This window comes from Tamandua tetradactyla, chromosome 3, assembly GCF_023851605.1.
Source record: "Tamandua tetradactyla isolate mTamTet1 chromosome 3, mTamTet1.pri, whole genome shotgun sequence".
NCBI lineage: Eukaryota > Metazoa > Chordata > Mammalia > Pilosa > Myrmecophagidae > Tamandua > Tamandua tetradactyla.
The window spans coordinates 56,418,067-56,443,593 of NC_135329.1; the positions used below are offsets into that span (position 1 = coordinate 56,418,067).

Here is a 25,527-nt window from a genome sequence, read left to right on the forward strand (position 1 = left end):
ATTTTATGCTTTCACAAGTGAGAAAACAGGTCCTGAGGAGATCTGTTGGAAAGTGATGGCCCAGAATTTAGAGTTCCCACCCACCACTCTAGAACCTTCCTCAGGACCACAAGTTGTATGCGAACTATGTTTTGTAAACTGTAAAGTGCTACACATGGGTAATGAGTGGATTTTATTTCCTCTATGGGAAATCAGCAGAAGAGACTCAGAAGGGATTTACATTAAAATTATCAGTAAGGGGAGATGGTTTGAAAGCTTAGTTCCAAGCAATGCACCAAGATAGCTAAATATCTATGAACAAAATCCATCCATGTGTGAAGAAAAACCTTCCACATGCACATTTAAGACCTAGCAACTCTGAGGTCTGGGGCTGGAGAGGTGGAGGACGCCACAGGTTCAGCCTGCTTGCCACTAAAAGGCATGGTCTCCTCACTCAGCCTTCAGTGTCTTGGTTGGAAGCCCCACTTAATGGCTGCTAAGGCAGTAAAAGCTAAAAGGAGTGTACGGCTCCTGCTGCACATGAGTCGTTTTGCATTGCTAAAATGAAGGGTATAACAATTTTATTTTGTAGAAAGAGGCTCTGGAGAAATACCCTTCTCATTCTTGAGACTCCAGTCCTAGAGCTCCCATCTCCATTCATAAAGGCCTTTCCTTCAGGAACATGTTCCCAAAACCATAAAGAAAGAAGGCAAAGGAGACCTAGAGAAACTAAATGGGGTGAGTTTGGAAGAAAATAATAATACATTACATTTATAGGATCTTATCAATTTATAAAGCACTTTCATATACCTTCTCATTTAATTTTTCTAGCAAACTTCCATTACATAAACATTTACTGAGTACTTGTCTAGACTCAGAGTTGAAGAGACTTGACCAAGCTGGTATAGGATTGACTGCAGTCTGCCTGATTTCCAAAACCTGTGTTTCCTCCACCTGACCCAGCTGGTGGTAAGAGATGACAGGCTGTAAGACCCTTGCACTAGGAAGTAAACATCCGGTTTGAATCCTAGGCTTGCTATGGGAACTGGACAATCACTTTTCTGGGCCCCCAAAGCCTCAGATACAAAATAAGAAGGTAGGACTGGATTATCTTTAAGGCCCCTTCCAGCTCTAATAATCTATGACTATAAAAATGTAAAGAAATTACAAGGGTTTCCTGGACATTGGCTATCAAAGGCAGAGTTCAGTGGAAATCTGAATCGGCGGCCTTACTAGGGGCAACTTTCATTGCTAAGTAATGGGCTCATGGATAAGGAGTGGTATTTAGGTACCAAAAAACCCCTATGTTCTACTTAAACCACTGCACTGACCCTCCTCACCAGAGCTTAGTCTCTTTCTTCTCTTCTGCATTCCCTTTCAGTTTCTTGCTTCCTGTAGCTTTCTCTCTCTCTTCTCTGAAATTAATTTTATTTATAAAGGACTCCAGTAATAGGATTAAGACTCATTGAGGTGGGCCACACCTTAACTGAAGTAACCTCCTCAAAAGGTTCTACTTACAATAGGTTTACATCCAAAGGAATGGATTAGATTTAAGAACATGTTTTTTCCAGGGGTAAACACAGCTTTAAACCACTGCAGCATAACTCTTAGATAGTACATGTCTGGCCTTGCTCCAGCAACGTCCCAGCCATTTCATTGCTACACTTCCCAAATCCAGCACTTAATAACAATCTTTGAAGACCAACCTCAGGGCGAGGCACTGTGACACTCTACTCCTAATCTTTACAGGCTCCCCATCATTTACAACATCTTGTAAGCACAGAGAGAGAAAACCTCTGAGGTCATACAGTCTTGCCCCCATCTCCAGATACCGTGTGCCCAGCATTTAAAAATCTTACTGTTGTTTTAGTTCTTCTGAAGGTTCTCTGTTTAGTTTTAGATGTTCCCCAGATTAAGCATTCTTCTCCCCCACCCATATGCTCTCTCAGCAATATTATAGTCTTGCATAGCGTCCACCACAAACTATATGCTGATGTTCACAGAATTACAGCTTGAGCTCCAACTGCTTTTTACAGTTGACATGAATTTTGACAGCCTGTGAAACTTGTTCACCTTGTACCTCAAACTCAACTTGTACAAAACTGACACTATCTCAGTCAAATAGCACAATTATCTACTCAACTACATGAGCATGAAATCTTTTGAGTCTTTCTAGACATCTCACTTCCCCTTACTTGTTACAACCAGTGGTTCACCTTGCCTTTCTCCTCCATCATCTCTTCCTGGATGACTGCAGTATTCTCCTAACAGGGATCCCTGCTGCCTGGGCAAACTCCTCTGATAAAGGGGAATTTAATAAGGTGTAAGTTTACAATTCCAAGGCTGTGAAAATGTCCAAATTAAAGCAAGGCTATAATGAGACTAAAGGGAGAAATGTTTATATGGTGTAAAATTTCCATTTTGGGTAGTGCATTTCCAAATTTAACTTATATGGTCAGTTTAGTTGAACACCATAAGTACACAGAATCTTAAATAGGGCATGAGATTTTGTTGGTTTGTCCAGCTTAGTGTGATGCTACAATAAATACCAGAGTGATGTGGACAGTGAATAAAGAAGTATTTGCAAAGTCACCTTGGGAGAATGGGGAGAAAGGGGGATATATTCAACTTCCCCATTTGGAGAATTCTCACAAGCAGTGGGGACAATCAAATCAACAGGCTGAGCTCTGGATCTTGGGGTTCACCCCTATGAAACTTATTTCTGCAAAGGATAGGCTAAGCCTACTTAAAATTAGGCCTGAGTCACCCCCAGAGAACCTCTTTTGTTGCTCACATGTAGCCCCTCTCTCTAAGTCGACACAGCACGTGAACTCACTGCCCTCCTCCCACCTACGTGGGACATGACTCCCAGGGGTGTAAATCTCCCTGGCACTGACAGAAATCCAGAGATGAGCTGGCACCTGGCATCATGGGATTGAGAAAATCTTCTTGACCAAAAGCAGGGAGAGAGAAACGAGAAAAAATAAAGTATCAGTGGCTGAAAGATTTCAGAGTCAAGAGGTTATCCTAGAGGTTATTCTTATGCATGATATAGATATCACTTTTTAGTTTATGGTGTATTGGAATGGCTAGAGGGAAGTACCTGAAATTGTAGAGCTGTGTTCCAGTAGCCTTGATTCTTGAAGATGACTTTTACAATGTGACTGTATGATTATGAAGACCTAGTGTCTGATGTTTCTTTTATCTAGGATATGGACAAATAAGTAAAAAATATGGATAAAAAATAAACAAATAATGGGGGGACAAAGGTTAAAATAAATTGGGTAGTTGGAAATACTAGTGGTCAATGAGAGGGGTAAGGTATATGGTATGTATGATTTTTTTCTTTTTTATTTCTTTTTCTGGAGTGATGCAAATGTTTAAAAAAACGATCATGGTGATAAATACACAACTATGTGGTGATATTGTGAGCCACTGACTGTACACCAAGTATGAAATGTTTGTATGTTAAGAAATGTTTGTATGTCAATCAATAAAAATTTAAAAATTAAAAAAAAAGCAAACCTATAGAAATGTTCAATCTAAGGCATCCAGGGAAAGATACCTTGGTTCGAGCAGGCCAATGACTTTCAGGGTTTCTTTCTTAACTGGAAAGGTACATGACAAACACAGTGACATCTGCTAGCTTTCTCTCCAGGCTTCTTGTTTTAGGAAGAGCTCCCGGGGGCACATCCCTTCTTCATCTCCAAGGTCCCTGGCTATGTGGGCTCTGAAGCTTTCCAAAATGGTTCCCCCTTTGTCATGATCAGGGACATGTGTCAACTTGGCCAAGTTGTGGTACCTGTTTATCTGGTTGGGCAAGTGCTGGCCTGTCTGTTGCAATGAGGACATTTCATAGAATTAGATCATGATCACGTCAGCTGCATCCACAGCTGATTCCATTTGTAATCAGCCAAAGGGGAGTGTCTTCTACAATGAGTGATGCTTAATCTAATCACAGGAAGCCTTTTAAGGAGGATTCAGAGGAGACAGGTTCATTCCTGCTTCGGCTGGTGAGCGTCTCCTGTGGAGTTCATCCAGACCCTCCGTCGGAGTCGTCGGCTTCACAGCCTGTCCTGTGGATTTTGGACTCTGCGTTCCTGCAGTCACGTGAGACACTTTCATAAATTTTATATTTGCAAGTGTTTCCTGTTTGATTCTGTTTCTCTAGAGAACCCTAACTAATACACCCTTAAAGGGCTCCAGTAAGCAACCCCACCTTGAATGGTGGAGATACATCTCTATGGAACTCATCTAATCAAAAGTTATCACTCATAATTCTGTGGGTCACATCTCCGTGGGAACAATCAAACAGCTCCCACCCAGCAATATTGAATAAGGATTAAAGGACACGGCCTTTCTGGGGTCCACAACAGATTCAAACCAATGCAATGGCTTTTATGCTGTTAATGATATAATATTGTGCTGTTAAAATTTTCTGAAGATTCTCAATATTGGTACAAACACAACCACCTGAAATAGCCTAAATATCTCATAATGGGGGATTAAGTAAACAACAATACAAAAACCATATGTGGACATATTTTGAGGCCATTATGATGGAGAAATGCTTATGTTATAATGTTAAAGAAAAGGATACTATAACTGTATACATAGACTATGCTCTAATTACATAAAGATGTATAAAGAAAGAGACTTGGAATAGACTGGAAGTACATCAAATATTGTCAGTATTATATGTGGGGGTAAACTGAGCACTTTTTACTTCCTTTTAATGATATATTTCTATGCTTTCCTATTTTCTAAAATGGCATTTATTCCTCTATAATCAGGAAGTAAAGATAATATGGAATATGTTTTTATTTTAAAACTGCTCACTAGTGAGATCATTTTCAATTTTTTCTTGGAGAGAACAAGCAGGGACAGATGAAACTTCTAGTGAGTAAGCATAATCCTTTGCTGTGTCTAACATATCACTGGCAATTTACAACATATCTTCTGAAGCTGTTCAAGACTCCTTGACCAAAGTGAATGCAGACCCATCACCAAGAAAAACTGAGTGAATTAATCTAATTGAAATTCTACTGTAATACACAGCGTAGTATAGGTAATTTATAGTCAGAAAGACTCGGTTGAGTTCTTTTTAACTTAAAATGGAGTTGGGGAGGGGAGGAAAAAGGGAGGGGAGGGAAATGCAGGGTCACATCAAGCATTAAGTGAGATAATGAATGTAAACAGCTGGCTCTTAGATATCCTTAACCAATAGTGGCTATTATTCAGTATGCCTTTCCAACATCTGGAAGAATTTTTGAGTGATTATAAGTAGAAGGCAAAGCTCTCTGGTAAAACTTAAAACTGGTAAGAAAGGAACAAGGAACTTCTAAGTCATCTTCTACTTCTATCTTCGTTCTTCCGTCTTTGCTCCCCAAGCAACCAGCAAAATGTCTCATGAAAATAATCAGTTAAAATGGATGCCACTTATTCCATGTACAAGGGTAACTTTCCAGAAACCTACAACATCCAAATCGGTCCCTGGACCAGATAAGTCCAGAAAACCTAGAGGGCCCAGCCTCTCCAGAATATCAGCTAGTTCCATCTCCCTACCCCATAGTATCAACAGCCCCTTCCCACATGAAAAAGTTAGAGGGCATAGCCCAAACACCCCTAAAGTGTGGGATAGAAAGATCAAAGATGATGGTGGAGTTATACAGAGAAGCGAGGGTTTAAGAAACAAGTATGATTGCTGAATCATTAAACTGATATTTCTTTTAGTCTCCAGGATCTTAGAGTAGCTAGAAGTAAAAACTGGTAACTGTGGAATTGTAACCCATACCAAACTCTGAAATCTGTTCTACAACTAATTGTTGTGCTGTGCTTTGAAATTTATTGCTTTTTTGTATATATGCTATTTTTCACCAAAAAAAAAGAAAAAAAAGTCAATTGTGATGATAAAAAAATATTTATTATGTCTAGCTGCCAATGTTCTGGAACAGCTAGAAGGAAAAATCTGAGATGATAGTATGGTAGTCCATGAGAAACTCTGGGATCTGCCTGTAAATACTTATTGAAGAGGGCATAGAAAACTACTGCTTTTTTCTTTCTTTGCTTTGTATATATGTTATATTATATGAATAAAAACAAAGTTTAAAAAAAAATTCCAACAACCTATTTCAAACACCTGGTAAAAGTAGTTATCAAACTCATTTTGAAGAGAAAGAAACCTCAATTAGCTTAAAGATATCCTTAAAAGGAAGAGCAAAATAGGAGGAATAACATTTCCCAATTTTAAAGCTTACTATAGAGCTGCAGTGGACAAAACGTCACAGTACTGGCACAAAGAAAGAGGTACTGACCAATGGAATCGAATTGAGAGCATAGAGATTTGCCATCAAATCTATGGTCAATTAATCTTCAACAAGGCCTGAAAATCCACTTACCTGGGACAGAATAGTCTTTTCCATAAATAGACTTGGGAGAACTGGATATCAATAGCCAAAAGTAAGAAAGAGGACCCCTATCTTACAACTTATACAAAAATTAATTCAAAATGGATCAAAAACCTAAATATAAGAGCCAGTACCATAAAACTCCTAGAAGGAAAATATAGGGAAATACCTTCAAGACCTAGTGGTAGGAGGTAGCTTCTTGAACTTTACCCCCAAAGCTCAAGCTATGAAAGAAAAAACAGATAAATGGGAACTCCTCAGAATTAAAAGCTTCTGTGCCTCAAAAGAGTTTGTCAAAAAGGTAAAGAGGACTTCTGGGAAGATGGTGGAATAGGATATGTCAAGTTCACCCTTCCTCGAAAGAACAGCTAGAGAAGGGACAGAAAAAAAAAACAGAAGAGCAATTCCAGGTTGTCAGTGACCTGGGAGGGCCTTCCACACCACATAAGGAGGCTCTGCTTGAAAAAGCAGAAAAATTGAGATGCAGAGAACCAAAGACTAGCCAGCTAGTGCAAACAGCCTAATGTGCCCATTTCTAGACGAAGGCCTGGAGTCATTAGTACACAGACAGGAAGACTGAGACAAGGAAATATTTACATGCTGTGAAGACAACAGAAGATCACTAACCACATGAAGATGCAGACAGATACAATCTAGTCTAATGACCAAATTAAAACACCGGAGGAGACACAGACTTTGGAAAAACTAATCAAAGATGTTCATATAATTTTACTAAATAAAATCAGTGGGATGGCTAATGACATAAAGGCAATCAAGAAGATACATGAGCATAAAGAGGATTCTGAAAGAAAATATAGAAAAATAGCAGATATCACAGAGATTAAAGATACTTAGACTAAATCAAAAACATACTAGAGACACACAACAGCAGATTTGAAGAGACAGGAGAAAGAAGGACAGGACAACTGATTTTGAACACACAGATGAGCAAAAGACAAAAACAGGGGAAAATCTGAATGGGATCTCAGGGAAATGATGGACAAAACAAAGTGCACAAATATAAGAATCAGGGTCCCAGAGGAGAAGAGAAGAGTAAAGGGCTGGGAAGATTAGTGGAGGATATAATGGGGGAAAACTTCCCAACCTTCACAGAAGACATAAAAATGCGAACCAAAGAAGCCCAATGAACTCCAGATAGAATAAATCCAAATAGGCCTACACCAAGACACATACCAATCAGTCTTTTTGACAAACGTTGAAGACAAGCAGGAAATCCTGAAAGCAGCAAGAGAAAAACAATCTACTACATACAAGGGAATCCACATAAGACTGAATTCTGCCTATGTGAGTAGTTCAGATTACTCAACTACTCACATAAGACTGAGCTCAGACTTCTTAATTTTTGAGAAAAAAATTAATTCAAATTGGAGGCAAGAAGACAGTGTATAATATATTTAAGATCCTGAAAGCCAAAGTCTTCCAGCCAAGTATTCCGTACCAGCCAAACTGTCTTTCAAAACTGAGGGAGAGATTAAAATTTTCACAGACAAACAAAGACTGAGAGAATATGTCAACAAGAGATCAGCACTACAAGATATACTAAAGGAAGTTCTGCCAGTTAAAAAAAAAGACAGGAGTGGGAGGTTTGGAGGAGGGTACAGAATTGAAGAGTACCAGTAAGGATAACTTAAAGGATAAAGAGAGAAAGAGGAAAAAGAATATATAGATCTGACAAATAAAATCCAAAGGATAAGATGGTGGATCCAAGAAATGACATAACAGTAATAACTCTGATTGTTAATGGACTAAACCTACCAATTAAAAGATACAGACTGGCAGAATGGATTATAAAATATAATCCATCCATATGCTGCTTATAAGATATTCATCTTAGATACAAGGATACAAATAGATTGAAACTGAAAGGCTGTAAAGAGATGTTCCGTGAAAGGTGTAACCAAAAGAAAGAAGGAGTAGCTATAATAATATCAGACAAAATAGACTTTAAATATAAAGACATCATAAGAGACAAAGAAGGATACTATATATTAGTAAAAGGGACAATTAACCAAGAAGAAATAACAATTATAAATGTTTATGCTCCCAATCAAGGAGCCCCAAGGTACATGAGACAGACACTGGCAAAACTGAAGGGAGCAATAGACATTTCAACAATAATAGGAGACTTCAACACACCACCCTCTTCTATAGATAGAACAGCCAGCCAGAAGATCAACAAGGAAGTACTTAAACAATTTGATAAATGAATTAGACCTAACAGACATATATAGGTCGTTATACCACAAAACACCAGGATATACAATCTTCTCTAGTGCTCATGGTACATTCTCCAGGATAGAGCATATGCTGGGGCACAAAACAGGTCTTTATAAGTTTAAAAACACAAATTATTCAAAGCACCTCCTCTGATCACAATGGAATGAAGCCAGATCTCAATAACCACCAAAGAATGAGAACTTTCACAAATACATGGAGATCAAATCACACACTCGTAAACAAGCAGTGTGTCAAAGAAGAAATTGCTAGAGAAATCAGTAGCTATCTGGAGATGAATGAAAACAAGAATACAACATATCAGAATTTATGGGATGTGGCAAAGGCTGTGCTGAGGGAAATTTATTGCCCTAAATGCCTATATTAAAAAAGAAGAAAGAGCAAAAATCAAGGACTTAACCCTCACCTGGAGGAACTTGAGCAAGAACTGCAAACTATCCACATGACACACAGAAGAAGATAAATAACAAAAATTAAAGCAGAAATAAACGCATGGGTGAACAATAGAAAGAATCAATAAAACTAAAAGTTGGTTCTTCGAGATAATCAATAAAACTGATGCGCCACTAGCAAGGATGACAAGGAAAAAAAGACAGAGGATGCAAATGAACAAAATCAGAAATGAGAAGGGGTGTGTTACCACAGACCCTGAAGAAATTAAAAAAAAAATCATGAAGAGGATAGAATGAACAACTATACACCAAGAAGCTAGACAATTTAGATGAAAGGGACAAACTCCTGGAAACACACAAACAAGTTATACTGACTCAGGAAGAAACAGAAGGTCTAAACAAACCAAGCACAAGTAAAGAGATTCAAGCAGTCATCAAAAACTTTCCTACAAGGAAAAGCCCAGGACCAGATGGCTTTACAGAGGAGTTTTATCAAACTGCCCCAAAAGAACTAACACCAATCCTGTTCAAACTTTTCAAAAAAATTGAGGATAAAGGAACACTACCTAAGTCATTTTATGAAGCTATTATCGTTTTTATTTTATTTTTTATTTTTTTATTTTACATGGGCAGGCACTGGGAATCGAACCTGGATCCTCTGGCACAGCAGGTGAGCATTCTTGCCTGCTGAGCCACCGTGGCCCACCCGAAGCTATTATCATTTTAATACCAAAACCGGGTAAAGATGCTATAAGAAAGGAAAACTTCAGGCCAATCTCCCTAGTAAACATAGATGCAAAAATTCTCAACAAAATATTAGCAAATCGAATCCAACAGCACATTAAAAGAATCATACACCATGACCAAGTGGGGTTTATACCAGGAATGCAAGGATGCTTCAACATAAAAATAATCAGTTAATGTAAAACAGCATGTTTAAAAATTGAAAGGGAAAAATCATACGATCATCTCAAGTGATGCTGAAAAAGCATTTGACAAAATTCAACATCTTTTTCTGATAAAAACACTTCAAAAGGTAGAAGTCAAAGGTAATTTCTTCAACGTGATAAAAGGAATATATGAAAAACCCATAGCCAGCATCATACTCAATGGTGAGAGGCTGAAAGCTCTTCCCCAAAGATCGGGAATGAGACAACAATGCCCTGTGTCAGCACTATTATTCAACATTGTACAAGAAGCTCTAGCAAGAGCAAGCAGGTAGGAAAAAGAAATAAAAGGCATCCAAATTGGAAAGGAAGAAGTAAAACTTTCATTATTTGCAGATGACATGATATTAAACTTGGAAAATCCTGAGAAATCTACAATGAAGTTACTTGAGCTAATAAACAAATTCAGCAAGGTGGCAGGTTATAAAATTAATGTGCAAAAATCAATAATGTTTCTATCCACAAGCAATGAACTAAGCAAGGAGTCAATTTAGGAAAAAATTCTATCAAAATACAACTAAAAGAATCAAGTATCTAGGAATGAACTTAACTAGGGATGTAAAGGACTTGTACACAGAGAACTACAAAGCATTGTTAAAAGAAATCAAAGAAGATCTAAACAGGTAGAAAGACATTCCATGCTCATGGACAAAAAGGTTAAATATAGTTAAGACGTCAATTCTACCCAAATTGATCTACAGATACAATGCAGTACCAAAATTCCATCAACCTACTTTGAAGACTTGGAAAAGCTAGTTACCAAATTCATCTGGAAGGGAAAGAGACCCTGAATAGCTAAAAGCATCCTAAAAAAGAAGACTGAAGTGCGAGGATTAACATTCCCCAATTTTAGAACTTATTATAAAGCCACAGTGCTCAAAACAGCAGGGCACTGACACAAAGATAGAAGCACTGACCAATAGAATCGAATTGAAAGTGCAGAAATAGACCACCACATCTACGGTCAACTTATCTTTGACAAGACCCCCAAATCCACTGAACTAGGAAAAAATAATTTTTTCAATAAATGGGCATGGGAGAACTGGATATCAATAGCCAGAAGAATGAAAGAGGACCCTTACCTTATACCCTATACAAAAACTAACTCAAATTGGATCAAACACCTAAACATAAGAAACAGTACCATAAAGCTCCTGGAAGAAAATGTAGGAAACATCTTCAAGCCCTAGTAATAGGAGGTAGCATCCTAAATTTTACACCCAAAGCACAAGAAACAAAAGAAAAAGTAAATAGGAATTCCTCAAAATCAAACGCTTTTGTGCTTCAAAAGACTATGTCAAAAAGGTGAAGAGGCAGCCAACTCCACGGGAGAAAATATTTGGAAATCACACGTCAGATAAAGGTTTGATATCCTATGTATATGAAAAAAATCACATAACAACAACAAAAAAACAAGCAAACCAAATTTAAAGTGGGCTAAAGATATGAATACACATTTTTCTGAAGAGCAAATACAGATGGCTAAAAAGCACATTAAGAGATGTTCATTCTCATTAGCTATATGGGAAATGCATAGATCAAGACTACAATGAGATACCACCTCACACCTATAAGAATGGCTATTAAACAAACAGGAAACTACAACTGTTAAGAGGAAGTGGAGAAATGGCAACACTTATGCACTGCTGGTGGGAATGTATAATGGTACAGCCGCTATGGAAAACAGTCTGGTGGTTCCTCAGAAAACTAAATATCGAGTTGTCCTATAACCCAGCAATACTACTACGCGGTATATACCCAGAAGAACTGAAAACAGTGACACAAACAGATTTGTACACCAATGTTCATAGCAGCACTATTTATAATCGCTAAAAGATGGTGTAGTAGTTAGATTCAGGTGTCAACTTGGCTAAGTGAAGGTGCCTAGTTCTGCTGCTGTGGACATGAGCCAATGGTACATGAACCTCACTTATTGCTCATTACATTTGCAGTGGGCTAGGAGGTGTGCCTGCTGCAATGAATGACGTTTGACTTAATTGGCTGGTGCTTAAATGAGAGAGCGCAACGTAGCACACAGCCCAAGCAGCTCAGCATACCTCTCTCATCTCAGCACTCGCAGCTCAGCCCAGGCCTTTGGAGGTGCAGAGAGAAATCACCCTGGGGAAAGTTGTTGGAACCCAGAGGGCTGGAGAGAAGGCCAGCAGAGATCACCCTGTGCCTTCCCATGTAAGAAAGAACCTCAGTTGAAAGTTAGCTGCCTTTCCTCTGAAGAATTAACGAAATAAATCCCCTTTTATTAAAAGCCAATCCATCTCTGGTGTGTGGCATTCCAGCAGCTAGCAAACTAAAACAGATAGAAACAATCCAAGTGCCCATTAACGGATGGGTGAATTAAAATGTGGTATATATGTACAATGGAATATTATGCAGCAGTAAGATGAAGTCAAGCACAAGACAACATAAATGAACCTTGAGGACATATTGCTTAGTGAAATAAGTCAGACACAAAAAGATAGGTATAGTATGATTTCTCTATTATCACTATGGTAAAGAGAGAAAACTCTAAATCAGAGGGCCCAGGAAGAAAATCTGTACTCATATACAGCAATGAACTAGATGTCACATCTCTGCAGTTAGAGTATTGAAGTGACTTTACAAGTAATGGCTTCCATATGTTCCACATTTTTATCCCTGACCGCATAAAAATTTTTTAAAATAAAAATAAAAGCAGTTCTATCGTTTGTTTAAAAAAAATGTAAGTATGTAAATGGGTAATTTTCACTTAAGTTTAATATTCTGTTATGAAGAATACCCCTCTCCCCCAAAATGCTGGTTATTTATGAAGTGGTTTCCTTCTTGTCTTCCTAAAGAAATAAAACCTGTGTTATTTACAGCTTCCATCAAGCCTTTCTCTACTCTTGGAAATCATTCTGTAATAGTCCCAGCTTCTACATACAGGTCTCAATACCGACTCACCAATCTCTGAATTTTTTTCCAAATGGTGGTGTTGACTCAAAGGCTTGTAAAATGTGCAACTGCTAAGAGAATTAACGAAAGGATATACTCTATAAAGCAAAGACACATAAACTCCATACTCGAGTACAGTTAACCTTCTGTGACCCTCAGGGTTAGTAAATTATGAGGTCCCAACCTTTTCACTTTGGTCTCCCTAGACCTGAAAATAATGAATTGAGTGCTTCCTTACAGGGCTAATTGTCCCTGATTCTTAGATTTGTTCATTCACTCAAGAAAAAGGTATAGTATAAAGGATACATAATTCATATCCAAAAGAAGAATCATGCCTGAGTTTCCCTCCTAATTATCTCTTGAGTGTATTTCCTCCCCAACCCTCCCATGAACTGCTTTCATTAGGGACCTCACCACCTGGACTCCTGAAACAGCCTCTTAATTGATCATCCTGCCTCTCCTCTCACCCTGTCCAGTTCACCCCACCCTACACAGCAATTGGTGTAATCTTCCTTAAATACAACTCTTCAAACATACCCTCAGCTCAAGTCTAAAGTGCTCAGGATGGAGTATTCTGAGCATGACACATCTGCAGCGTGACATATCCCTCCCAGACCTCTTCAGCGGCCACCCACACCCCAAGGACCACATGACCCAGCCACCATCGCCTTTGCTTATTTTCTCCAGAATGCTCTTTTTCCTATGTTCACCTGGCTAATGTCCACGCACCCTGTTAGATTCAGTTAAAGAACTGCCCTTCTAGAATACACACCTGAACTTCTCCAGGGGATTACCTGGTCCCTCACATGGCCTCTTACCACACAGTATTTACCACACTACTTTGCTGTTTGTGGGTCTTTGTTCCCCATTAGTCTATAGGCTTCTTTAGAGCAAGGACCCAGTGCCACCTATTTTCATCTCTAGCACCCGGAGGGATGTCTGGCACAACAACGGGTGCTCAAACAATAATTGAGAAAGGACTGGAAGAAATGACTAAGGCAGCTTCTGTGCCCTAGGAGTCACCATGGCAGTCAGCAAATCGAGGTGGGGGTGGGGGATCCATTATTTTTGTTTTCCTTTGATTTTTCACCTCTGAAAAATCTTCCTCTGAAGTCTCCAAAGATGGATTCCTGCTAGTCAGGGTTTCTCTAGGAGAGGGAATTTTCCCCAAATCTCTCAACCGTTTGTCCATTTTTACAGTTATATAACTGAATGCTGACGTGGTCTTTAAGGAATCCCGTTATATAATTCAGTTCTCCTTACTGCAGCTCATTTTCCCTTTTAAAAACGCGTTGGGGAGGATGGCAGGGACGGGTGGAAGGGCAGAAAGGAGAAAAAGCTCTCTGCATTGTGTTAGGCTCTTCCTTCCCTCTCCCCCCACCCTCGCCCAGGCGTTTTCTGGAGTCCACTGAAAGGCATTTATATCCCTAGATCCCAGCAGCTGCCCCCCCAAAGCCTCCCTGGCTCCAGAGAAGACCCTGCGAGCCCAGCAGCTGGTGCTTAAAGACCTGGTTCCTTCAGCTCTGCTGCAGTGAAGACTGTAGCCAAACCAGAGGGCTCGTTTTTATTGTTCTTCTGGAACAGCAGGACTATTATTACAAGTGTTCTGGACGGGAGAATAAGAAAGCTAAAAAGAGACCCCCACAGCAGCTTAAAAATAACCAGTAATATGAAAACTGCTTGACCAGCGAGGCAGAGATCCTGATGTGCTTTGTCTGACGCGGCGGGGCTCTTCTGAGCCACTGTTCGGCTGGCCCACCCACTGCGCAGAGCCCCCAGGAGGATCCTCCGGGAAGGGTTTCGGGGGGGGGGATCCCCGTATTCCTGGCCGGCTCCCCCTAGACCGTACGGGCCGCTGGACTTCGAGGGTAGGCACACAGCTCTAAAAGGAGAAACGGGAGCTCTGGCCAAGGAGAAAGCCCTGGGAGGCCCTTTCTATCTTTAAAGATGCTCCCGGCACTCCCCAAATACACAGGACGAGTGTCTGCTCCCCAAAGCACCCCGAAAGAGGCAGCGAAGGAGGAAATTCGAAGGGGTGTTAGAGAAGGCCAGGTCAGGGGCTTCAGCAAGAGCCCACAGGCGGACCGCGCGAGACGGTGGGTGACGCACGGCGCTGGCGAGGGGACGGACGGACCGGGGCGAAGGAGGACACAGGGGAGGTCGGGCGGAGACAGGGCGGGGGACGTGGAGACCAATCGGAGAGGGGCGAGGACCCCGAGAGACGGCTGTGGGGGATGGATAGGTGGGGGCTCAAGAGGGAGAAACGGCTCAGAGACCCCCGGGGGCGGAGATCCAACAGCTCCGCGGCCGCGGCTCCCCAAGGCCGCCCGTGCGGGGTCAGCTCGCGGGCTCCGCACTCACCGGGCTCCCGACGCCGGGCGCGGGCCTGGCCGTCCTCCGCGGAGCCAGCTCCCCGGAGCCCCAGGTCGCCGACTCGGCCAGGAGCTGGTCCAACAGGCGCAGGGTCTCGTCCCCGCCGCTGGAGGGCGCCGGGCGGGCGGGTACCAAGGGGCCCGGGCGGGGGTCGGGATTGGGGTCAGGGCCGGCCTCCCCTGCGACCGCCTCGGAGTTCGCGGCCTCCGCCGCCGCCAGCCCCGCTCCGCTCTCCAGAGCTGCCCCGCCGGGCCCCGCTGGCCGGCTGTCGGGGTTGCGCAGCCGCCTCAGGGCCCGGCTGCTTCGGCTGCTGCCGCTGCCCATGGCGCGACCGCAGGACCCGGGACCCGCGAGCAGACCCAGGGCGCCGCGGGGGCGAGGCCCGGGGGCGGGGACGCGGGGTGGGATCCTGGGCCTGGGGGGGGGGGGGGGCGGGGCGGGGGCGGGGCCGGCGGGCTCCCCTCCTCCTCCGTCTGGGTCCCCCTCCTTCTCCTGGGTCCCCTCCCACTCTGCCTAGGTTCCCCCCTCCTCTGCCTGGGCGCCTCACCCCTCCTTCTGGGTGGCCTCGTCCCCGTCTGGCTCCTCCTCCTCCTCTCCCTGGTTCAGCCCCTCCGCCTGGGTCACCCTTCCCCGTCCCCCGCTTGGGTCCCCCTTTCCTCCGTCTGCGCCTCCTCCTCTTCGGTACCCTCCTCCTCCGGGTTGGCCTCTACTCCCGCCTGGTTCCCAACCCCTCCTCTTGGGTGCCCCCTCCCTTCTTCTCGCAGCCTCCCTCCCTGCCAGCTCCTCCCGCCCCTCTCTGCCCCCCGCCTCTCCGGTCGACCCGGTGCCCATTGCCCGACTGAAAACACTCGCGGCTCCGACTTGCTCGGGGGTGAGGCCAGCTGGGGTTTGGCTCATTTATGAAAAATAGCCCCAAGCCGAGCGCTCACAGGGGGGCCTGAGTGCCAGGTCTGGGACGGGTGTCGCAGCCTGGCGCTACTGGAGCTTGGGGGCCGGTGGGCACTCTGAGCCCAGAGTTCCTCAAAAGTTTATTGGGGAAAGGGGCGGGGTTGGTAAAAGTACTTTGGAGGATTAAGTGAGGTCGTGAATGTGGAGGACCCGCACCTCCGTGCACTCCCAGCTTTGCATTTCTTCCTTCCTTCCGCCCGCACACAGACCTGACAGACCCTAGACAGAGCGGGAGGAAAGGGCGCCGTCCTTCCCCGGCCGGGCGGGACCCTGGCAGCCGTTCTTCTGGAAGGAAGCACGGCAGGAGGCTGTGGGAGGACCCTCCAGTTCTACCCTCCTGTCTGATTGCGGGTTCGACCTTTGAATGTCTCGCTTTACAGCAAACCAAAGTGATCACTTTAAGAAAGAAACAAGAAGGTGGGAGAAAGCGACCGCCAAAACAACAATAAGCAAAAAGTTAAGGGAAATACCGATAGGTAGTGGTCATAATTAATTCTAGCTTTTGGTCATTGGATATGTTTTTTAAAAAACACACAGCACTTATTTTAAAGTAAACCAATCTTGAAATAAGAGGAAGAAATGCTCCAAAGATGTCTGATTCGAACCCAGTCGGTCGTTATTGTTGATTGTATTAGTTTTTTGCTTAGCCTTGATTTCCTCTTCCCCATTCCCCAATTCTTTTAAAATCCAACCTTTCCCAGGCAGATCAATTCAAATGTTCTGGGTTTAACTTGCTTATCGTGACTTGACATTAACCCTGAAGGAGTCTGGATTGGACCATAATTGTGAAAATGAAATTTGGCTAACTTTTCCCAACCATAAAATTGAAATATTACTTTTTTATCGCTTCAGAAATATACATCAAAAACTTTATGCTGAGAAAATGGAAGAAACATGAGATTCAAGTCCAGTTTTGTTTTAATATCAAAAACACTATAAAGTGTTTATATTTCCTCTCTCTCTCTCTTGTCTTCTCTTTCTCTTTCTTCCCTGTTGTCCTCATCCAAATGTAGGAGATAAAGCCAAGTACATTATTTGATGTGTTTGGGAGTCCACAGATGTAGTCTAGTATGGAAGCTATTGATGTTGTTTCTCTTTAAAAAAACAAATCTCATCTTGAAACTTCAAGCCTGAGGAAGAGAACATTAGGAGGAAAAAGGAACTCTTTCTTGAACTAAGTTCAACTAAGTTTAATCATTTAAAGGAAAACATGTTTTACTTCTGCCTAAGTAGAATTTAATCATGTGATTCATAGTTTTATAGCCACAGCTCCCTGTGTTCACCTCTCAGGGCAACTAATGTTTTCTGACCTCTCTTGATTCCAATTCTGTTTCCCCAGACTTGTCTAGTTCATTCTGCTTCAGCAAGAGCAATGCTAAAGCCTAAAAAAATTAACACCACCTCCAGACTCTTAAGTTTCCCACAATATGCAAACAACCTAAGCTTTTCCCAAATGACTGATGCCTCATGTTCACCTCTGGAAGTCAACAAGAATCTCTTTGTCCAAAAAAGTTATCAAAGTCCCAGGACTATTGGGAAGTTGAAAATAGGGTCTGATCTTTGTTAAGAAAATATCCTAGCAGCCACACCTCTACCTCTACACGCCTCTAAAGGACCACTTATACAGGGATTGTGATGTTTGCTGTTGATGGCGGGTGGAAGAGGAAGCCCACTTGGAAACTATCTGCTTAACACCTGGAAAATAAATGCTTCCTCTCAATAAACAAATTAAACTTTGGAAGAGAGCTGCAGTTATTTGATATCCTCAAGAGCTGTGTTCCTGAATTACTTTCCTTGGCAATAGGACTAGTCAGGCATCTGGAAAAGAAGTTCACTCCATTACAGTGGGCTGCCAAACCCTACTCACCTTTTAAAGCCCCATTTAAATGCCCCCTTCTTCAAAGACCCTCCAGATCTACCTTTCCTGCTCTGAACCTCTAGTTTTCCACCATCTGTGCCGTATCACATGCTGTTACACAGGAGAGATATGTTAGGTAGGTACTGGTTAATATTAACAGGCAAAAAAATTGTATTTATATTCAGGTGACAAAAGAGACAACATTTGAAAGACAGCCAACCATATATCTATTTTTAAAAAATATTTTTATTGTAAAAACAACACAAAAATATATTCTTGACATAAAAATATTCCATACATGGTATACAATTAGTGGCTCTCAATATCATCACATAGTTCTATATTCATCACCATGATCATTTTTAAAATATTTGCATCACTACAGCAAAAGAAATAAAAAGAAAAAAGAAAAAACTCATGCACAACATACCCCTCACCCCTCCCTCTCGTTGACCACTAGTGTTTCCATCCACCCAATTTATTTTACCCTTTGTCCCCCCTATTATTTATTTATTTATTTATATCCATATCTTTTACTCATCTGTCCATACTCTGGATATAAGGAGCATCAGACACAACATATTTCTATTTTTAAATGATTAATCGATAACTTGAAAGAGCCACAGTGCTGGATTAGTGCTAACACAGTTGTACAGCAGTACCTCCTATAACTGCTATTGTCTTTTTGCAGTGTCCAAGATATTATATTTGGTTTCAAGAGAGAAAAAGAAAATTTTAAGGAAGAGGTAGCACTATGCACTAAGGGCCATAATTGATTTACCAAACTCCTTTGCAATATTTGCTCAGAAGTAAGATATCTTGTGTCCCCGAGGTTATTATGTCTAGTCATGGTTAATTTGGCCCATTGTGAGCTAGGATAAATTCCATAACATTGTATAAAGTTCTGACCACATGCAGTAAAACAAGAATGCTTTATTCCCAGCTTTAACAAGAGGTGGAAACTGGAATATCTCATGCAGATTTTTCCATCTGCTTGATCAGTTCCCCTTACTTAAAGAGACATCTGGGCTTCTGGTTCAAAATGGCAGGTCAGGCACAGAGTTTGATTCTCTTATTACTTGAGACCTCAGTGAAAATAAGGTATTGAAGTTAAAGAAAAAAGGAAGTTTGGGAAACAGAAAGGGATAGGGGTGGAAAGAGTTGTGAGGGCGAGGGAATACCACAATGAGAGGTTTCAACACATCTCTGGAAGATGAAAAGCTGAAAGGAGAGAGATGCCAAATGAAACAGGCAGAGAAATTGCAGTCTACAAAATGCTATCAGCGTCTGGAGAGGAAATGGGAGTCAGTCCTCATGACAGAAGAGTCTCTGGGATTCAGATTAACTGAGGGCCTAAGTACAACTAACTGCGCCAGTTCCTACCCTCCACCACACCCCTGCTCCCTCCTCATTCGTGTTTAAGAGAAAAGGGCTAGGTGTGGTTTTACTCTGTCGCTATGTAAATGAGACTGTTCCTACTGGATTTTTACCTGGTGTAAAAATTTAGCCTGGGATTTCAGAGCAGGTGGGTAGGATTTACTAATGGACACACTGGATTAGTGGAGCAGGTCAGAAGCTGGCCACCCTGCGATTGGACCACTCTGGGGTCAGGCTTACAGAGGTCCATGGGCACAGCCAACACATGACTCTCTAGTGCAGTATGGCAGCTGCCAGCCATATGAGAACCTCCATGAATGTAAGTTCTCTTGTTGCAGATCCAGCTGTACCAGAATGGGCCACAGGCTGGCTTGCCTTTCCATGAACCCACAGTTTTTGAGTTGGAGATTTGGAGGTCACTCAAAACACACTCAGATTGCAGGCTTTCTTCGAGTTATCCTCCCAAGGAAATTGTGCAGGGTATGTGTAGGGGGAAGAGAGAATGAAGAGGTTAGGGGGTGTTTTTGTTCCTTGGCTGGTCAAGCAAATACCATGCAATGACTTGACTTGAACAATATGGAATTTGTTTGCTTGCAGTTTTGAGGCTAGGAGAAACTCCAAACCAAGGCATTATTAAGGAAATGTTTTCTTCTAAAAGACTGGCATTCTAGAGCTGGCTTCTGGAAATCCTTGGCTCTGTGCTCCTCTGTCACATGGCAATGCAGGTGAGGGCCTCTCCCTTCTCTTCTGGGTTCTGTTGGCCTCTATCTTCTTGCTTCCCATGGCTTTCTCTCCGTCTGAATTTCATTCCACTTATAAAGGACTCCAGTAATAGGATTAAGACCAATCCTAACTGAGTTGGGCCATGTCTTAACTGAAATAACCTCATAAAAGGTCCTAGTTATAATGGGTTCACTCCCCAAGGAATGGATTAAGTTGAAGAACACGTCTTTCTGGTGTACATACTTCCAGGCCACCACAGGGGAAAGGGTAAAGCCTGTGTAAATTTGGCCATTAACATGTAATTTTATCACAGAAGTTAATCTTTAAAAACCACTGCTAACAAATGTGCAACAAACTGGAAATATTCAACTTTAAGCAAAAACACACTCACCATGAGTGGATACTTCTTCAATGTGGAAACTGTCCTGTTTGGATAGTCACTTTTGCACAGAACCAGTTGGTGGTCCCAGAGGGCTGAGAAGATGCTTCAATTCCTACTTTTCACTTGAGACCTGAGAATTAAGTAGTGAATTAAACAACTAACAGGATTAGAGGTCTTTAGTTAAAGCTCAGGTTAAATATTAAAAGAGTCTCTCAGCTTTTTATTTTGTAGCTCTATAATTTGTTAAGTGGAATTGAAGTCCCACCCACTCACAGAGATTGCTGATTAATGCCTGCCTGGATGGATCATCTATTCTGGAATGCAATTTTTCTTCACTAAACCTTCAGCCACCCACCAACAGGGGGAAGCTAATGATTCCCCAGAGCTGCAAAGGGCCAGGACCGCTCAGGTCCCTTTTACAGACCCCAGCTCATTAAATAAGCCTCACAGCAACCTTCTAAGGTTGTTATTATCTTTCTCCATTTGATGGTAGATATTATCTTCCTCCATTTTATGGACAGAAAATTGAAGCTCAGAAGAATGAGGGAATAGCTTAAGGTCATAAAGCTGGTAAGTAGCAGAGCTAGGACTTAAGTCTGTCTGGTCTCCCATGATGTTTTCATTAAACTAGCTGTACCCAAGTAAGTAGGAACCGCCCTGAATTAGAGAAGCTGAGCTCTGAGTAGCAGGAGCTACTTCCATGGAGCCCAGGGCAACCATGACCACCCAATAGAGTGTACACAGGTCTGGCACATAATAGAAACACAATAGGTAGAGTGACCAGCTGCTCCTGTTTGCCCGGGACTGAGGAGGGTTCCAACTTGTGGGACTTTCAGCAAGATGAGTTGCTTCCCCTACACGTAAGGTTGTTCATTGCACAAGGGTACCTGACCAAAGGGACAAGCTAAAATCTGGCCATGTTCAATTCACCAAGATATCCGGTGGGGTGCAGGGCTACCTCTCCCTAGTAGAAGGTGCCATACAGGCTAGTCAGGGCCTTGCTAGTTCCTGGGACACTCTTAACCCAGAACTTTCAGCAGCTCAGTGATTAGGGTAATGGCCTAATTTTTAATTTTTATTTTTTTATTAATTTTTAATTTTTTTAAAAAATATCAAAAAACACCAAACACAAACATTCATAATTTTTGATCATTCCATTCTATATATATAATCAGTAATTCACAATATCATCACATAGTTGCATATTCATTATCATGACCATTTCTTGGAACATTTGCATCTATTCAGAAAAAGAAATAAAAAGAAAACAGAAAAAAATTCATACATACCCAACCTTCCCCCTCGCCGATCACCAGAATTTCACTCTAAATTTAACATTTGTTCCCCCAATTATTCATCTTTATTCCTTATGTTTTACTCGTCCGTTGATAAAGTAGATAAAAGAAGCATCCGACACAGGTTTTCACAATCAGTCACATTGTGAAAGCTATGTCATTATACAATCATCTTCAAGAAACATGTCTACTGGAACACAGCTCCACATTTTCAGGCAGTTCCCTCCAGCCTCTCTGTTATGCCTCAACTAAAAAGGTGATATCTATTTAATGCGTAAGAATAACCTCCAGGATAACTTCTCGACTCTGGAATCTCTCAGCCATTGACACTTTATTTTGTCTCATTTCACTCTTCCCCCTTTTTGTCGAAAAGATTTTCTCAATCCCTTGATGCTGAGTCTCAGCTCATTCTAGGGGTTTTCTCAATCCCTTGATGCTGAGTCTCAGCTCATTCCAGGATTTCTGTCCCAAGTTGTTGGGAAGGTCCACACCCCTGGGAGTCATGTCCCACGCAGACAGGGAGAGGGTGGTGAGTTTGCTTGTTATGTTGGCTGGAGAGAGATAATGGCCTAATTTTAAGCCAACTTTTTCTCCTGTCTTGCCAGGTAATTTCCCCACTCCCTCCCCCACCCCACCCCCACAGCCCCTGTGGAGATAAAGCATGTGTTCCTAATCACGTTCTTACAAACTACTCCCACCACAGATGGAAAAATGAGTCCAGAGAAGTATGTTGGCTGTAGAATGTCATGTCTAACAGTTAATTCCATGTCTGACTGCTGCTTTCCGGACATTTCCTTCTGGACATTTGGTAGGAGTGCATTTCCTGACCGTCTTGGGGTTGGGTGGTCATGAGCCAATCTCTGGCCAATGATCTGGGAGTAGGAGTCAGGTGTATTACTTCTGGACTAGAACATTTCATTGCTGGTGAAAGGTTCCCCAAATGTTCTCTCTCTCTGTTATGGTGACTAACACTGTCCAAGACGGTGACAGCTCCTTCAGCCAGGTCCTGAGAGGAGGGATCATGGAGCAGATCCCAACTGAAGATGGACAGGTAGCCTAAGTAAGAACTAAACCTTTGTTATCATAAGCCTCTCCCATTTGTGGGTTGCTTCTTACTGTGACCTAACCTACCCTATCTCCGCTCATACAGTGTGGTAAAGAAATAGGCACTTCATTCTGTGAGTCACCTAGAGCCACTGGAGTGTAATACAAATCTGCAGTTTTCAAATATCGCCCTACTCTGTCTCACTAGGGAGTTTAATCATAAGTCAATAGTAAGTTTAGGCTCATATCTGCTCTTAGAAACTAAGATTTTTTTTAAATTGTGTTTATATATATATGAAAAGGTACTTTACTGGTAGTCATGTAAAATCTTTCAGAATAATAAAAGAGGTGAATTTATTTTCCTACATCTCTTAAAAAGTTAACATTTCTAGTTGGTTGTCCTGGGACTTTCTCTGCTACACTGAGGGCTCCAGATTCTGTGTGGTTGTGTGCTCTTCCCTTCTATCATAAAATCAACACAATTCCCACAGACTCCCTCCTTGGGCACAAGGAAGCTAAGAGACGGTGGGTTGCTGGGGTAAGGAAGGGACTGATGATAAGCCGACAAGCCATCAATGGCAGAAGGAATAAAAGAGGTCAGCTTTACCTGGTAGGAGGTGAGTCACCCTCTCTGGATCTGAAACTAAGGTCTGGATACATAAATCTGACTTCTTCTCAGCCCTGAGTTACAGTGCAACTTGGCAGACATGGCTTTCTTCTAGATAAACATGGTGTTTTTAAGAGAATGGGACTTCTTGGGCCTGAAAATGGAGTGTTTAGTTCAAGGGTCAGCAAACTATAGTCAGCAGGTCAAGTCCAGCCTGCTCTCTGTTTTTATAAATAAAATTTTATTGGAACATAGCCACACTCATTCATTTACATATGGCCTCTGGCTGCTTTTGTGCCTCTATCGCAAAATCGAATAGTTGCTAAACAGGCCATATACCCTACAAAGCCTAAAATATTGACCATCTGGCTCTCTACAGAAAGCATTTCCTGAATCCTGAGTTAGTTGGTAGGCCTCACCATTAATCCCAGGTGACAGGGTTTATTCATGAAAGAAAAGGAAGTTAATATTAACCACCTAAGATTTCAGTAACATAGTCCTTCTACTTAAACACAGTGTTCTCACTGGGGCTCTAGGTGAGATTGTTGGATCATGGAATTTAAAGTAAAAAAGTTGTAGATAAATTAACCTTCCTGATATTTTTGAATTCTTTCTTTTGCAAGAACCAGAACTAGGTCTGAAAATTATCTTTATTTTTCTACTTCTACCATTGCTTTTTTCCTTAGAGTTAAAAGCATTTTCCCTGCCCTGTTCTTTCTCTTACTGAGAAACTCAAAGTAGAAAGATAAATATTTTAGGGTTCCACAGTTTGGCAAGTCAACACCAGAAATAGATTAAAAGTTGTTTTTAATCCACTCAAGCATCCTTACCCGAATGTTTTGCTTCCTTAAACCAAAGGTAAATGTAGTTAACATACACAAAAAATGAAATAGTCAGAAAAGAAACTCAATCTGGCTGGACAAGTATATACATATATTCGGTTTGATTCAACTCTACGTGGTAGCATGTGATAAATTTATAGAATACAGAATTGCATGATACATAATCCCTACCCTCAAGAGGCTCATTTAAGCCCTCCAGCCTCCTATATTCTGGAGCAGCTAGGAGGAAAAATATGAGAGGATTGCCCGTGACATTCTCTGGGATCTGTCCTGTAACTACTTGTTGAGGAGTGCTTTGGAAACAATTGCTTTTTTATTTCTTTGCTTTGTATGTATGTTATACTATACAGTACAAAAAGTTAAAAAAAAAAAAACCACACTCATCTTCCAGTTTATATAACCAATGTGCCCACCTCTAATGACCAACTACAGGAAAGATTTACTTGAATTCATGCACAAAACCATCATTGCATCAGGCTCTCTATTGCATTTATAAGGTCAAATAAGATCTGAACACCAACCAAATTGAGAGCAAACTTTCCTTGCTATAGTCACTGGGCTTCAGTGTTCTTCCCAATTTGAACAGTCCAATGGTGGTGGTTTGGAGCTGGCAGAAAAACTTGTTCTTAAATTTAATCCATTCCTATGGGTGTAAACCCACTGTAAGTAGGACCTTTTGTTGTTGGAGTCCTTTATAAGCGGAGTGAAATTCAGACAGAACAAAAGCTGCAGGAAGCAAGACTGAAAAACCATATTTTTCCTTTTTTTTTTATTCTTAAATACGGTTTAATACTGTTCTCCATTTCTATATATCACAACACCAAGATTTCGCTACGTACAATCTCTCAGATGATATAGAGAACACAAAGGCTATGTGTTCCACCCCCCTTATTTATGTGTTTGTATGTATAAGTGTAATACATATCAGTATGTATTGATACACACATCAATACATAATGCAGTATGTATCACCGAAGAGAACATATTGATTAAAGAAATACAAGAATTTGGCATCATTTCTAAACTTAAATAGTAAAAATAAAAACTACAAAAGGAGCTGCATACCCTAAATGTATCATGTGAAGCAATAAGCATATTCAAAAATGTAAATTTATATCCAATTTCTCTGGTCTTGTCATAGCACATTAGACTCATTTACAAAGGCAAAA

General features: G+C 41.6%; 1 long non-coding RNA gene across 1 annotated transcript in view; it reads right to left on the minus strand.

Moving 5' to 3' along the window:
- Positions 1 to 15,376, minus strand: part of LOC143677317 (uncharacterized) — a 55,872-nt gene extending 40,496 nt beyond the window's left edge. Inside the window, exon 1 of the long non-coding RNA XR_013172507.1 lies at positions 15,271 to 15,376. This is a non-coding gene — a long non-coding RNA (uncharacterized LOC143677317). The remainder of the gene's footprint in view (positions 1 to 15,270) is intronic.
- Positions 15,377 to 25,527: the final 10,151 nt, after the last annotated feature.